Source organism: Vombatus ursinus, unplaced genomic scaffold (assembly GCF_900497805.2).
Source record: "Vombatus ursinus unplaced genomic scaffold, bare-nosed wombat genome assembly UNPS02014772.1, whole genome shotgun sequence".
Taxonomy (NCBI): Eukaryota; Metazoa; Chordata; class Mammalia; order Diprotodontia; family Vombatidae; genus Vombatus; species Vombatus ursinus.
In genome coordinates, this window is record NW_020954550.1 from 17,996,080 (window position 1) to 18,011,704 (window position 15,625).

Here is a 15,625-nt window from a genome sequence, read left to right on the forward strand (position 1 = left end):
CCTCATATTGTCTTAGAAAACCACATATCAACATTATCTATGTTCTATTGTTTTGGTATTTATTTTGTTAAATATTTCCCAATTACATTTTAATCTGGTTCCATCTTCCCTGAGGTCATTGTAGCACATTTGACACCTCTGGTCAGGAATAATGGGTAGTTAACTGATTTGTCCTGTCTAAGTGTCAGAGACAGGCAGGCAGGCAGTTGATAAACATTTATTAAGCACCTATTATGTGCCAGGTACTATACTTAGCACTGGGGATAGAAGTGTGAAAAAGCAAGGACAGTTGCTGCCCTCAAAGAGCTTATAATTTAATAAGGAAAGACAAAATACAAAAGGAAACTGAAAGAGGGGAGGAAAGGAAGGTACAGCCATAGGGGCATAATGGAGAGGTTCAAAGGAGGGCAACTGGGTGGAAATTGAAAGGATGGTTGGCCTGGGTACCCTCCTTAAATAGAGGTTTTGAGAGGAGCTCATCACTCTACCCTCCAATCAGAGGAGCAGAGGGTATTTATGACATTTGAGTATCAAGGGTGATGAAATCTTGCAGAGATGAGGTTGCTGGGGGAATGATGGAAAAGTTCAAAAGACTAAAGTCAGTGGGAAGTGAAGGCAATACTTGAACCTAGGTCCTACTGGCTTTGACGCTGACTATCTATTACACCATGTTGCCTCTCTCCATTTTGATGAATCCCTCTTGAAATGCTTTCTTGAAATTAAGTACTGCCAGGGGGAAGAGCTTGGGTGAAATAATTTGGCAGGTTAATTGCAGTCAGGGTCAATAACACCAAAGGGAATCACCAAACCAAAGGAACAAGCATGAATTAAGGTGAGTTTAACAGGCTAAGGTAAAAAACAACAACAACAACAACCAGAAATCAGGAAGCAGGACTAACAGAAATGCAGTGAACAGGATATGAGGTCAAGGAGATTAGGAGATCAATTGTATCAAGTTGTCAAACTGACATTGGCCATCATTTTAGAGATCTGAGTTCTCAAGGCTAGCATTCCAAGACTGGCTATTTCTTTCACTTAGGTATTTATGATTCAAGGAAGCTACTACCAGGTGAATGATCCGGCCTTGGATTTATAGGATGCTGAGAAGAGAATTTGCAACTTGCCTGAATCTGTAGGAATGGTTTCTTTCTAAATAGGAGATTTCTCCTCCACATGACTTCTCTCCTTCCAGGAACTGGTATTACTGATTAATAATTTATAACCACAGGAATAGGTTACTTTATTTTAATCTTTTACTGTAGACTTCTGGCTTATGGTCATTTCTCAGAAGGGATAGTTTCCCACACACACTTCCTCCCTCCATCACTACACTCCCCACCTCAAGACTTTTAAAACAAATTCAAACAGAACAGGACAGGTTTTTTTGTTTTGTTTTGTTTTGTCTTTTGTTTATACACCATTATATGCAGGCTAAAATCAATATTAGAAACCTAGGAAAGCAGAATCCAGTTAACTCCATAAGGAACACCACAGGTCAAAGTCAGGAAGGGTAAGGGAAGTATTGCCATTCTTATTCATAGGCTAAAGTCTGAGGGACAAATCACCAGAGGAGAGAATAGCTGAGAATTTGAATTGCCTGGCTCTATCTGGGAGTGCTTCCTTATCTTCCACTTGACCTTGGCTTATGCTGATTTCTACTTATAGAGACTGCTTGCTTTCTCAAAGGGTACTAAGAAGACTTCTAAAATCCTATTAGAATATGCTTAAAATTTTGTACTTTTCTTACACTGTGGGTCACACTATCTTTCCAGCATCTCTCCTTTAACACAAATGACACCTCTATCATAGATGCCATCTTTGTCCTTGGATACCAACATCACAACAATCCTAATGGATTTTTTTCATAATTTATTTATTTATTTTTATTTTTTAACATTCACTTCCATAAGATTTTGAGTTCTGAATTTTCTCCCCCTCCCTAAGACAGTGTGCAATCTGATATAAGCTCTATTTATACGTTCATATTAAACATATTTTCACATTAGTCATGATGTAAAGAAGAATTAGAACCAATGGAAGAACCATGAGAAAGAAGGAACAAAACAAAACAACAAAGAAAAGAGAGCAAATAGTATGCTTCTGTTTGCATTCAGACTCAAAAGTTCTTTCTTTGGGTGTGGATAGCATTTTCCATCATGAGTCTTTTGGAGTTGTCTTAGATCCTTGCATTGCTGAGAAGAGCCAAGTCTATTACAGTCATAGCACAATGTGGCTGCTACTGTGTACAATGTTCCTCTGGTTCTACTCATTTCAGTCAGCATCAGTTCATATAAATCTTTCCAGGTTTTTAAACAATATATTGTAGAATTATGTTTTTTAATCCATTCTGTTCTCCACCTCCCTTTTGTGGGAGAGTTCATTACATTCACATTCACAGTGAAGATTATTGTGTCTTTCTCTCCATTCTATTCCCCTACTCTTTTATGTTTTTTTCTCTCTTTTCTCCCTTTCACTCCTCACTAGAGTTTTGCTTTTGACCACTGCCTCCCTCAGTCTGCCATCTCTTCTATCAGCCCCCTCCCTTTTCTTCCCCTTTACCCTTACTATGTCTTCCCTCCCTTCTATCTAGTCCCTCCCTTTTCTTTCCTCTTTTACCTCCTACTTCCTACAGGTAAGTTAGATTTCTATGCCTAACTGATTATGTTATTCCCTCTTTGAACCAAATCTGATGAGAGTAAGGCTCAAACAATGCTCATCTCCCTCCATTCTTTCCCTCTACTGTAACAGGTTTTTGTGCCTTTTCATGTGATGTAGTTTACCCTTCTCTTCCTCCTCCTTCCTTCTTCTCCCAGAACAATCCTGTTTGCCACTTACTTAGATTTTTTTATCATCACATCAACTTATATCCACGCCCTCTGTCTATGTATATCCCTTTTAAATGTCGTAATAAAATGTCATAATGATACAATTCTCAAGAGTTACAAGTATCATCTTCCCTTGTAGGGATGTAAACAGTTTGCCCTTATTAATAACACGTTGTTGCTTTTTGCTTTCCTGTTTACTTTTTTATGTCTCTCTTGAGTCGTGTATTTGAAGATCAAATTTTCTGTTGAGCTCTGGTCTTTTCATCAGAAAGGTTTGGAAGTACCCTATTTTGTTGAATATTCATCTCCTCCCCTGAAAGATTATGCTCAGTTTTGCTGGGTAGTTGATCTTGGCTTGTAATCCAAGCTTCTTTGCCTTATGGAATATTGTATTCCAATCTTTTAATGTAGAAGCAACAAAGTCCTGCATAATCCCGACTGTGCTTTGATGGTATTTAAAATGTTTTTTTTCTGGTTGCTTGTAATATTTTCACTTTGACCTGGTAATTTTGGAATTTGGCTGCAATATTCCTTGGCATTTTCAATTTGGGATCTCTTCCAGGAGGTAATCAGTGGATTCTTTTGATGACTATTTTACCTTCTGGTTCTAGGACTTCAGGGCACTTTTCCTTGATGATTTCCTGAAAGATGCTGTCCAGGCTCTTTTTTTCATCATAGTTTTCAGTCAGACCAATAATTTTTAAATTGTCTCTCCTAGAATTATTTTCCAGTTCATTTGTTTTACCAATAAGGTATTTTACATTTTCTTCTATTTTTTCATTCTTTTGTTTCTGTTTGACTGATTCTCACTCTCTCAATAGCTTCCACTTGCCCAATTCTAATTTTTGATGAATTGTTTCCTCTTTTCTCATTTGGGCCATTTTACTCTTTAAGGAGTTCTTCTCTTAAGTGAGTTGTTGTGCTTCCTTTTCCATTTGTCCAATCTTACTTTTTAAAGAGTTGGTTTCTACAATCAATTTTTGTCTTTACTTTTCCAAGTTATTGACTCTGTCTTGCATACCTCTCATTTCTTTTTCCAATTTTCCTTCTACTTCTCTTATTTGACTTTTAAAATCTTTCTTGAGTTCTTCCAAAAAGGCTTTTTGGGCTTGAGACTAGTTCATATTCCCCTTTGAGGTTTCAGATGTGGGTATATTGACAATGTTGTCCTCTTCTGAATTTTGTTTTAATCTTCCCCAAAGAAATTCTCCCCCCCCCAAAAAAATTATGTTTTGATCTGTTCCCAAAGAAAGAATCTATGGTCATTGTCCATTTCTGCTTTCTGCTTATAGAGTTTGCCTATTTCCTGGATTTTAAAGTTGAGCTCTCCTGCTGGAGTGCAGGAGACAGTGACCCAAGCTTCTTGTTCTGGAAGCCCAGGACCTGGTCACTGTGCTTTGTGTGTTGGGGCCTCAGGTGCTGGCAGCTAGAGGCTGTAGGGGGTCTGATAGTTTACCAGCAGTAGCACTGTAGCTCTCGGGGTAGGGGTGGGGAGTCTGGCCCTTGGAGGATTCCTGCTCACCTGGACTTCTTTAAAGCACTCAAATGTTTGGCTGCTAGAGGATGTCTGCCAGCCTGGAGTTGTTCCAAAGCACTGGCTGCTAAAGAATGCCAGCCCACGTGCTGGTTTTCCGAGCTGGTGTTTACCGCTTCCCCTGCCTGTGCTGAGGCAGTTGGGGGTCCTGGTGTAGGTGCTTGCCTGCTCCACCTCCTTGGGGCTCAGGATCTCCCCCTGGTTTGCTGAGATGGGGCTTGCCTCTGTCTTTCTGGGACGCCTCTTGTCCTGTACTGCTCCCCCTCCCCCAGAGCAAGAGGGACCTTTCCTGTTAATCTCCCAAGTTTCCTGGGCTACACAACTGCTGCACCCTATCTTTCTTCTGGCTCAGCTGTTTTTCCTGGGGTGATATTTTCTTGGCTTATAAGGGAAGGTGAAAGTGACTTATTTCTTACTCTACCGTCTTGGCTGCTGGAAGTCCCCTTGCCCTGGAAATTATTTTTTTTTAAATTTCTGTTGTAATAAGCTACTTTGATTTAATCAGATCTAATTTTTCTTAATAACATTTTTATTGCTCAATTATATGACTATGAGAATGTGAAATGACTTTTGTGTAGTATCAAAATTATTTGCAGAAAGAACATACAATGCTTACTTCCATCAGTAATTATTGGGATGGGTCAGAGAAGGGCTTTTATCCTCTCCTAGCTTTGGTCAGATGCTTCACTTACTCACAAATTCACTTTGTGATCAAAATGTCATTCAGGTGGTAAAGATCTATTTCTAGAAGAATTATGTGAGATTTTCATATCCCATTTTCAGTTGGCATGAAATAGAAAGAAATTTGGGTCAGCATTCTTCTTTGGTTATAAACTAAACATTTGAATTTTAAAATAAATTTTCGTTTGATAGAAATCAATAGAAAAGAGCATACATATGCATACTCATTTAAAGCCAATTCATTATTGTTCTCAATTACAAAAGATTCAAGCCCAATAAAATGTTAAATTAATACAAGGCTTTTTTATCTGTGTAGCTTATTTTTTCATCACTAAGCTAACGTTATTTAAAAAAAAATATATAGCCATTCTTCTCCATCTGCTTTGAACATTTGTTAGCTTTCATATTGGCCAGAATACAGCTTCCATTATGGGTAGAATAAAACCACCATATAAAATGACCTGTTTCATTTCTTTAAAAGCTGTTGATGGAAAAAAAGAAGTTGATGGTGGTAAATGTACTTGAAGCATATTTATGAAACAAAGGAAAATATCATGTGAAAGGAGAATAGTATAGTTGAGTGCTTAGTGGTAAGAGCACTGAACTCCAAGGTTGGTAAATAGAGTCAGGAAGACCCAAGTTGGAACACTACCTCATACATTTACTAGCTGTGTGTACAAGCAAGGCATTCACCTTCCCTCTACTTCAGTTTCCTCATTTAAAAAAATGGAGGTAAGAACATCTCCCTCATGGGTTTGTTGTGAGGATCAAATGAGATAATATATGTAAAGTACTTTGTAAATCTTCAAGTGCTACACAAATGCCAGTTATTATTATTACAACTAGTCCATTACCAGCTCATCTGCAAATAAAACTAAGGCAAGCCATTTAAAATCTCTAGTACTCAATTTGTTTACTTACGAAGGCTATGTATTACAATATGTATTACTATAATTTAGGCACAATTCTGGCCATAGGTATTGGCAAATATGTCAAAGATGAATTTGTATTTTTATTACCTATTGGTTTTTCTTTTGAAATTGCAATTTCATACATAATTTTTAATGTGTCTGATTTCTTAATTACAAAAAAAGAGTAAATGCTCATCTGTCAGTTTGTCTTATTTTTTTTTGCTTGTTTTTCTTACTACATCCTTTTTCTTTATCAAGAATAATATTAAAGTTCTTTTGTAATGTGTCATAAACCACCTCGCTTTATTAAACAAGTTATTTATTGAGTATGCCTTAATCAAAAATGAGAATTGGAACTACTAGTTCCAGCTTTTAATTAAAAAAAAATCACTCCTGTTATTTCCCAGTGGAATGAATGCAACCTCTGGGTCATATTATAACCTTAGATAGAATAACAGTATGTTCTATCATACAGCACTTTCACATTATGATTTAGTTACCATAATAGCCAATGGTAGTAAAGGGCACACTATAACTCAGAAGAGTCTGTGAACAAATTCACTTTCCCTTCCTCGGGGAACATAAAATGATGTGGTAGCTATATTTTATGGGGTACAACATTAAAGACTATTACAGATTGCATCATTTACAATATTTTTGACTGCAAAAAAGAGATGAGAAAAGGGACAGAACTGGAAAACAACTCTGTCTCATTTTCTTTCCATCACCATCTGTAAAAAAAACAAAAGGAAAGAATATAAAAAATAAGAGCATTTAGTAAGCTGATGTCTTAAATTCTTTCCAAGAGCTAGTGGATAGAGTGCTGGACTTGAAGTCAAGAAGACCTGAGTTCAAATATAGCCTCAGACACACTAACTGTGTGACCCTGGGCAAATCACTTAACCTCTGCCTCAGTTTCCTCATCTGCAAAGTGGGGATAGTAACAACACCTACTTCTCAGAGTTGTCATAAGGATAAAAATAAGATAATATTTGTAAAGTGCTTTGTAAACCTTAAAGTGATATATAAATGCTAACCATTATTATTGTTGTTGTTATTGCTATTATTTGAAGAAGTGGTTGTAGTAGTAGCAGTAGTAGTAGTACTGGTAGTACTGGTAGTAGTAGTAATAGTAGTAGTAGTAGTAGTAGTAGTAGTAGTAGTAGTACTAGTGGTGGTGGTGGTGGTGGTAGAAATGAGAGCAAATTAATATAATCAAAGTATTTTCCATTCAAGTTAGCAGCAAAATCACCAGAGAGGAAAACATAATAGGAGAAAGAGTAATATGAACAGCAGGGTGAAGACCGCATCAGGTTTTTTGTTTGTTTGCTTTAAAAATCTCGAACCCCTACTAGCTGTGTAATTTAAATGGATGAAAGAAAACATAAAATATTTTTAAAAAACCACTATCAAACCGAACCAAAGGTTGATGATATTGAAATCATGTTTACCTGAGACTGGCACTTTTTATCTCTATTGCCAGGCTTTGACATATCACATGGTAGGCAGCAAGCCTATTGCTGTTAATGATGATGATGATGAGATACCTGAATTAATAGTGGCAAACCGGGACAACCCAGTTTTTCGGTATGGTATAATTCACTCATAATTCAACAGACCCAGTTTCAATGCAATTTATAGTTTTTGAATATAGTCTTCTAACAGTGCAACCTAATTTTCTACCCCTGGCCTAGCTTGATATCCAGTTTATTGTAGGCTATACAAAGGAACATCTCCTGACCCTCTACCAAGGCAGAATGCTTGCTTAACACTATAATAATGGTGAAGGGGTCCCAGTGAGAAGAAAAGGAAGAAGTGTTTTCTAGTGCTATCCCTTTAGTAATCACTTTTTGCAGTAAAAAATATTGTAAATAATGTAATCTGTAACACCCTTTAATGTGTTATATGTAGTTTATATAGTGGTATACCTCCCTTAATCAATTAACTTTCATTAATCCCTTGTCTATGCTGTGTTTGGTTTCTCATTGGTGTTTCCTCATCTATCAAATGAGAGGACTAGATTAGATTATCCCTAAAATCTCTTCCATCCCTCAAATTTTATGTTACACTTCTTCACTTCAATTTATATTATAAATTAGCATTTATCAAAACTATTTGGCACTGGTTAAAAGTAGAAAGATAAATGTACAGAATAGACTAGATAAGGGGAAAAATTTTAAATAATCAAATTTAATAACTCAATGCTCCACCAATCCCCAGACCTGAAGTACTTGTTAAAGAATTTCCTGTTTGATAAGTACTAGTTGGAAAATTGGAAAGCAATTTAACCAAAATTGAGTATAAACAAATGTGTTAAACATAAACATGTACCACAATAAGCTCAAAATGGATTTTCAACTTAAATAGTAGTGGTCATGCCAAAAAAAAATTTAGAAGCGATTTAGATCAAGTACCTTTCACTGTTATGACAAAGAGGAAAGTTATTAATTAAACAAAGGATAGAGGCAATAACAAAAGATGAAATAATTTGGATTACATGAAACCAAGAAATTTTGCATGGAGAAAATCAGTGCAGCTAGTATAAAGGGAAAGCTATCATATTGGGAAACAATATTTGTATCAAATATCTCTGATAAGTCTGATATTCAAAATATATAGAGAACTAATATATACATGTACACATATTCATATGCATATATATGTATATATAATGTGTATATTACCATGTGTGTATATATGTATGTAGAGCATTGTGTATATACATGTGTTTATATATATGTGCATATTTATTTATACATATATATGCATATATATACACATACATATTTATTAAACATATGACTAAAAGTCATCCCTTGATGGATGAGTGACCAAAGTATAGGAACAAATAGTTCTCAAAAGGTGAATTGCAAACCATTAACAGCTGTATGAAATTGTTCCAGATCACAATAAGAAAAGCACAAGTAAAATCATCTCTAAGATTTCATTTATATTCATTGAACTGTCAAAGATTACAAAAGATTTTAAAAAAGTCAATGTTGGATGGACTGAAGAGAAACAAATATACCAATATCTTGCAGGTGGGATTGTGAAGTGATCCAACCATTTGGGAAAGCAATTTGGGGGGAAAAGTGCTAAAAAAAAAAGTGATTAAGTTTTTTTCTGCTCTTTGACTAAGAGATCCCACTGCTAGGCATATATCCCATAAAGATAATATAAAGAAATGTCCCATATGCATCAAAATAAAATCATAGAAATGCTCTTTGTAGTAGCAAAGAACTAGAAACAAAGAAAATACCCATTGATTGGGAAATGGATCAACAAACTGTCATATGCAAATGTAACAGAATATTACTCTGCCATAAGAAGTGATGAAAATAATAAATACTGATGCTTTGGAAGATTTATATGAACTGATTTTTTTTATTCTTTGTTACACAGGATGACTTAGGGGTAGGAGAGTAGGCAAGGGTATATTTGAAAATGAAGATGATGCAAAATAAATTATTTAAAATTTTTAAAATCTGATAAATAAATCTGGAAAGCTACATACCCAGATCATGGCTCATCCTGATTAACACACATATATAAAAATACTTTTCTGAAGTATGGGAGATCAAGAAATGGGGGAATTTTTAAAAAGAGGCTAGACATTTCCAGGTTTTATTCTATCCAGGAGGACTTGCATTTTTCTTACCAGTTCTCAGTGATTCAGTGGAAATGATGGCAGGTAAATGCCCATATCTCCAACCAGGCACAGAAACTGAGATCATGACATTCAGAGAAAATAATAAAGAGCAACATTTTTTTCTCCCAAAAAATATGGCCAGATTGACTTTTCAGGAATGACTTCCTTAGATAAAAGTAGTTCACATATACATAACAGTGAAAGCCTATAAATTGTGATAGGAAGAGTCATACTAAAATGTGAATAATAAGTTGAGGAGCATTACTCTTTGCCTCTGTTTGTTATTGATAAGCCACAATTTTTGTAATTTCACCATCCAGTGGACCTTCCCGATTGCTCCTCTTTATCTCCCGTGACTGGTTCTCTGTTTTCTATCCATGTTCTCCCCTCTCTGTTTTACCCTAGCTTCAGGCTCCCCTATTAGACTCTATTTCTAAGCACTTAGAATGATGCTCTCTCTTTGAAAATCTGTACAAAATATATAGCACAAATTTTGCTCCTTGGATCTTTCTTTCACATATCTGAAATTAGAATGAAGTAATTTATTCTGCTCTCTATACTCCACTTTAGAAAATCTCAATAGATGGAGACAAGACTTACTCATTAATAATCCCATTGGTGGCATGAAGCAAGTCAAACAAATCAATTCAGGGGTCTAAACCTGACATCCCAAGAACTTGCCCAAGCCTGGAACTTCATAGAACAAAAAAACAAAAAAAGGATTTGTTCTGTGAAGTTTGGATTCAGTAAAGGGGTTGCACTTGAAGATCTAGAGGGCCACACGTGGCCCTGAGGCTGTAGGTTCCCCACCCCCTGGTAGTGAGTGGGTATAGGAACAAGAGAGGTTCCTTGATTTGGGGGAGGTGGGTAATTATGAAGGAAAGTCCAGGGAGTATAGGATTAGTACTTAGAAGAGAATTCAGAACCATCTAATCTAATCTCTTCATTTTACAGATGAGGAAAATGAGCCCCACAGGTAAACCAACTTGCCCAGATAGGTTGGAGAGTGCAAACTCTGTGATAATGGGGTAGGCCTATGTGGGGCACAAATCAGTGGAAATGACATTGAAGAAGGGTTATTGTCATCTGCTTTGCAGTTGCATCTTAATTACTGTGAGACTTTTCTATCTGACTTGCAGCTGAAACCTTCCATATGTGTTGTTACCCCATTAGAATGTGAGTTCCCTGAGATCAGGGACTATTTGAATTTTCTATCTGTAAAGTTTCCACAGTGTTTAATAGAGTGCTTTGTACATAATGTTTCATTCACTCATTCATTCATTCATTCATTTATTCATTCATTCATTCATTCATTCATATGGAAGTTCCCAGGCAACTGAGACACTGAATACTTGGGAGAGGTGTTAGAAATAGAAGTTGTAAGAAGGAAGATGGGATGGAGGAAAATAGCAAGGAAATATCACTTCTGTCATCTCTTTGCTGAGGGTCCTCTGAGGTCAGCACCTGGGAGAGCGATAAATGGGATGGTACAGGTTCCTTGCAGGCCTACTGTCTGCCTGGGTGCTTTCATTTAGTGCTTTCATTAAGCAGCAAGACAAGTCATGGGCCACAGTAATAATATATGGCAGACAAATCCTATTAGGAAACTGAAGGGATGATTTTCCCACAATGCCCTTTGGTACTTTCTGCTACATAATGTGAGAGTGCAGGGTCAGCTTAGTTGAGCATAAGCCCTGTTGCTCAACTGCATTGCTCATTATATGGGCAGCTAGGTAGTGTAGTGGTTAGAGCACTGGGATTGGAATCAGGAAAACTCATCTACATGAGTTCAAATCTGGACTCATTTACTAGCTACGTGACTCCATGTAAGTCACTTAACTTTGTTTGCCTCAGTTTCTTTATCTGTAAAATGAGCTGGAGAAGGAAATGTCAAACCAGTATCTTTGCCAAGAAAACCCCAAATGTGGTCATGAAAAGACACATATAACTGAAAAACAACTGAACTGAACATTGCCTGTTATGATTACCAGCTCTTGGGTCATCACTTTAAAGTCCTAAAGGCAGCTAGGTGGTACAATGAGCATTTGATTTGAAGTTAGGAAGATTTGAGTCCAAATCTAGCCCCTGACACTTGCAAGCTAAGCCATTTGACCTCTGTTTACCTCAATATTCTTATCTGCAAAATGGGTATAATAGGATCCTACCTCACAGAGTTGCTTTGAGGATCAAATGAGATAACATGTAAAGCACTTTGCAAACCTTAAAGCATTCCCTCTCCCCCAACTTCTTCCATCTTCATTTATTTCATTTCTCCTCTCCATATACATGCATAAGTTATTACTATTATTATCATGGTTTCTATAATAGGAGTGGTGAGTGTTATGTGATTGGAGCCATCATTCCTCTCTAGCAGCTGAAGACCTGAAGGATACCCCCCCCCAAAAGGTGGGTATTCTCAAACTTACCATTTGGAGAAGATACAAGAAAACATCACTTAAGTCAATAGAAAGAAAAGTCAGCACTTGTGATGATAAAATTCTAGCACACAAGAGAGGATTTTTGGGAATGAAGTATTTCAGCCATTTCCTAATGAGGAGCACGATTCCTTGCTCAACTCACTACACTATGTAATACATTTGGCTAACAATGGATGCCCTTCAGCAATCCCATAAGAATATCTGAAAGCAGATGGTGTTATGTTGAGTCCAGGCTCAATAAAGTTCTGTAAAGTTGCTGATTTTTGTTTTTGTTTTTGTTTTAATTATACTTTGACATTGAGAGTCAGCCTGGCATCATAGATAAAGAGCCAGTTGTAGAGTTGAGAAGACCTGAGTTCAGGGAGGCAGAGCCAAGGTGGTAGAGTAAAGGCAAGGACTCACCTGAGCTCTTCCCCAAACTCCTCCAAATGCCTTTAAATAATGACTGTAAACAGCTTCCGGAGCAGTGGAATCCACAAAAAGATGGATGGAAACAACTTTCCAGCCCAAGACACTTAGAAGATCAGCAGAAAAGTTCTGTTGTACCAAGGTGAGAGAGGAGCACAGTGCAGCACTGGCAGACAGGACCCTAACAAACCAGAAGTAGGCCTCAGAGAGATTGAATCAGTGGCAGCAGTGGTGGCTTCCAGGTGTCTTAGGTAAGGGGATTGGACAATGGATCATAAGGAGATTTACAGGGGTCCCTTTGCTGGCACCAGGAGCAGAACTCTGTTGCATTGCCTATACTTGGATCCAGGTCAAAATCCTGGGTCTTAGTCCCAGTGCTAGGAGGAGCACTAGCACAGGAGAGCTTGTGGCCTCAGGGGAGCAAGGACCCTGGTCACAGTTCCAGGGTTGAAAACAGTAATTGTGGTCATTCATAAACTGGTGCATTATACAGGAGATGTAATAAGCACACCTCTCCCTAGATCATACCACCTTGAAAGAGCCCAGAACTAACAGGTCCCCAGAATTACCTCTGAAAATAGCTGCACAAAAAACCTGAAGCTTGGGACAGTACTCATTCCATTTGGGAAGCAAAGCCCCACTTTAGCATAGAGTTAAAAGTCAAGAAATAGGCTAGAAAAATGAGCAAACATCAGAAAAAATTCTGACAATAGAAAGTTACTATGGTGATAAAGAAGATCAAAACACACACTCAGAAGACCACAAAGTCAAAATTTCTGTATCCAAAGCCACAAAGAAAAATATGTATTGGTTTCAGGCCATGGAAGAACTCAAAAGGATTTTAAAAATCAAGTAAGAGAGGTAGAAGAAGAATTGGGAAGAGAAATGAAAGTGATGCAAGAAAATCATTAAAAAAGAGTCAACAGCTTGGTGAAGGGAGATGAAGAAAATGAAAAAAATGAAGAAAATAACACCTTAAAAATCAGACTAGGGTTCTTTCTCTTCAGCAAAGTGGCCGAGCGGTGGGTACGGTGTCATAGAGATGCAGATTCTTGTGAAGACCCTGATGGGCAAGACCATCACTCTTGAGGTTGAACCCAGTGATACTATCGAGAATGTCAAAGCCAAAATCCAGGACAAGGAAGGTATCCCACCAGATCAACAACATTTGTTTTTTGCTGGAAAACAGCTAGAAGATGGCCAAACTCTCTCCAACTACAACATCCAGAAAGAGTCCACTCTGTACTTGGTGCTGTGTCTTTGAGGGGGCATCACTGAGCCTTCCCTTCCCCGGCTGGCCCAGAAGTACAACTGTGACAAGATGATGTGCCGCAAGATATGCTTGCCTGCACCCCCGTGTTGTAAATTGCTGTAAGAAGAAGTGCGGCCACACCAACAATCTGCATCCCAAGAAGAAGGTCAAAGAAAGACTAGCCTCCGGACCCAGTTTTGGTTTGGCTCCCCTGACTGAAGTGCTCTTGAGTATTCTATTGTAACCAGGCTTTGTTCCTGGGTTTAATGGGGCTGCAATATCAATAAAATCCCCTTTTAGTTGAGAAGCAGAAAAAAAAAAACAGAATAGGCCAAATGATAAAAGAAGCACAAAAATCCAATGAAGAGAAGAATGCCTTGAAAAGCAGAATTAGCCACATGGAAAAGGAGGTACAAACACTCACTGAAGAAAATAATTCCTTAAAAGTTACAATTGGGCAAGTGGAAGGTAATGACTTTATGAGACATCAAGAATCAAACAAAATCAAAAGAATGAAAAAATAGAAGAAAAAGTAAAATATCTCATTAAAAAAACAAGTGACCTGGAAAACAGATATATGAAAGATAATTTTTAAAGTGTTGGACTACCTGATAGTCATGATCAGAAAAAGATTCTAGACATAATCTTTCAAAAAAATTGTCAAGAAAAACTAATATTCTAGAATCAGAGAGTAAAATAGAAATTGAAAGAATCCACTGATTCCCTCCTGAAAGAGATCTCAAAATGAAAACTCCCAGGTATATTATAGCCAAATTCCAGACCTCCTAGATCAAGGAGGTAAAACTGCAAATAACCAACAAGAAATAATTTAAATACTATGGAACCATAGTCAATTTAGCACAACATTTAGCAGCTTCCAAAGGATCGGAGGGTTTGGAATATGATATTCCAGAGGGCAAAAGAGCTAGGATTACAACCAAGAATCACCTACCCAGCAAAACTAAGTATAATTCTTCAGAGGAAAAAATGGATATTCAGTGAAATAGAGAACTTTCAAGCATTCCTGATGAAAAGACCAGAGCTGAATAGGAAATTTGACTTTCAAATACAAGATGCAAAAGAAGCATAAAAAGTAAACAGGAAAGAGAAATCATAAGGGATAGGGATCTGATAAGGTTAAATTGTTTGTATTCCTGCATGGGAAAATAATATTTATAACTTCTAAGAACTTTCTCATTGTTAGGGCAGTTAGAAGGAGTATACACAGAAAGCAGAGGTGTGATTTGAATGTGATGGTATGGTTACCTAAAAAAAATTAAATTAAGAGATGAGAAAGAAGAATGCTCTGAGAGAAGAGGAAAGGGAGAGTTAAAATGGAATAAATTATCTGACATAAAGAGGCACAGAAGAGCTTTTACAGTGGAGGGAAAAATGGGGGGAATTGGGGAGGGGATCATGTGAACCTCATTCTCATCAGAATTGGCTCAAAGATGAAATAATATATACACTCAGTAGGATGTAGAAATCTATCTTACCACAGAGGACAGTAGGAAGAGGAAAAAATAAGAGAAGGCAGGGATGGGGTGAGGGAGAGGGGAGGCTGATAGAAAAGAAGGCAATTTGGGGGAGGTAAAAGTCAGTAGCAAAACACTTTTGAGAATGGACAGGGTAAAAGGAGAGAGAGAGTAAGATAAACCAAGGGAAAATTGGAAGGAGAGAAATGTATAGTTGGCATGCATTCCTGTGAAAAACAATTTTTATAGTGAGTTTCTCTGATAAAGACATTATTTCTCAAACACATAGAAAATAGTCAAATTTGTAGAAATAAGAGCCATTCCTCAGTTGATAAATGGTTAAAGAATATGAACAGGCAGTTTTCAGACAAAGTAATCAAAGTTGTCTCTACTCATATGAAAACAATGTTCTAAATCACTATTGATGAGAGAAATGTAAATTAAAACAACTC

At 37.1% G+C, this 15,625-nt stretch overlaps 1 protein-coding gene and 1 pseudogene across 1 annotated transcript in view; one reads left to right on the forward strand and one right to left on the reverse strand.

Annotated features, from left to right (window-relative positions):
- RAB3C (RAB3C, member RAS oncogene family) overlaps positions 1-15,625 on the reverse strand; it is a 311,738-nt gene that overhangs the window by 244,294 nt on the left and 51,819 nt on the right. The window lies entirely within an intron of this gene.
- On the forward strand, positions 13,489-13,942 carry LOC114044066 (annotated as a pseudogene).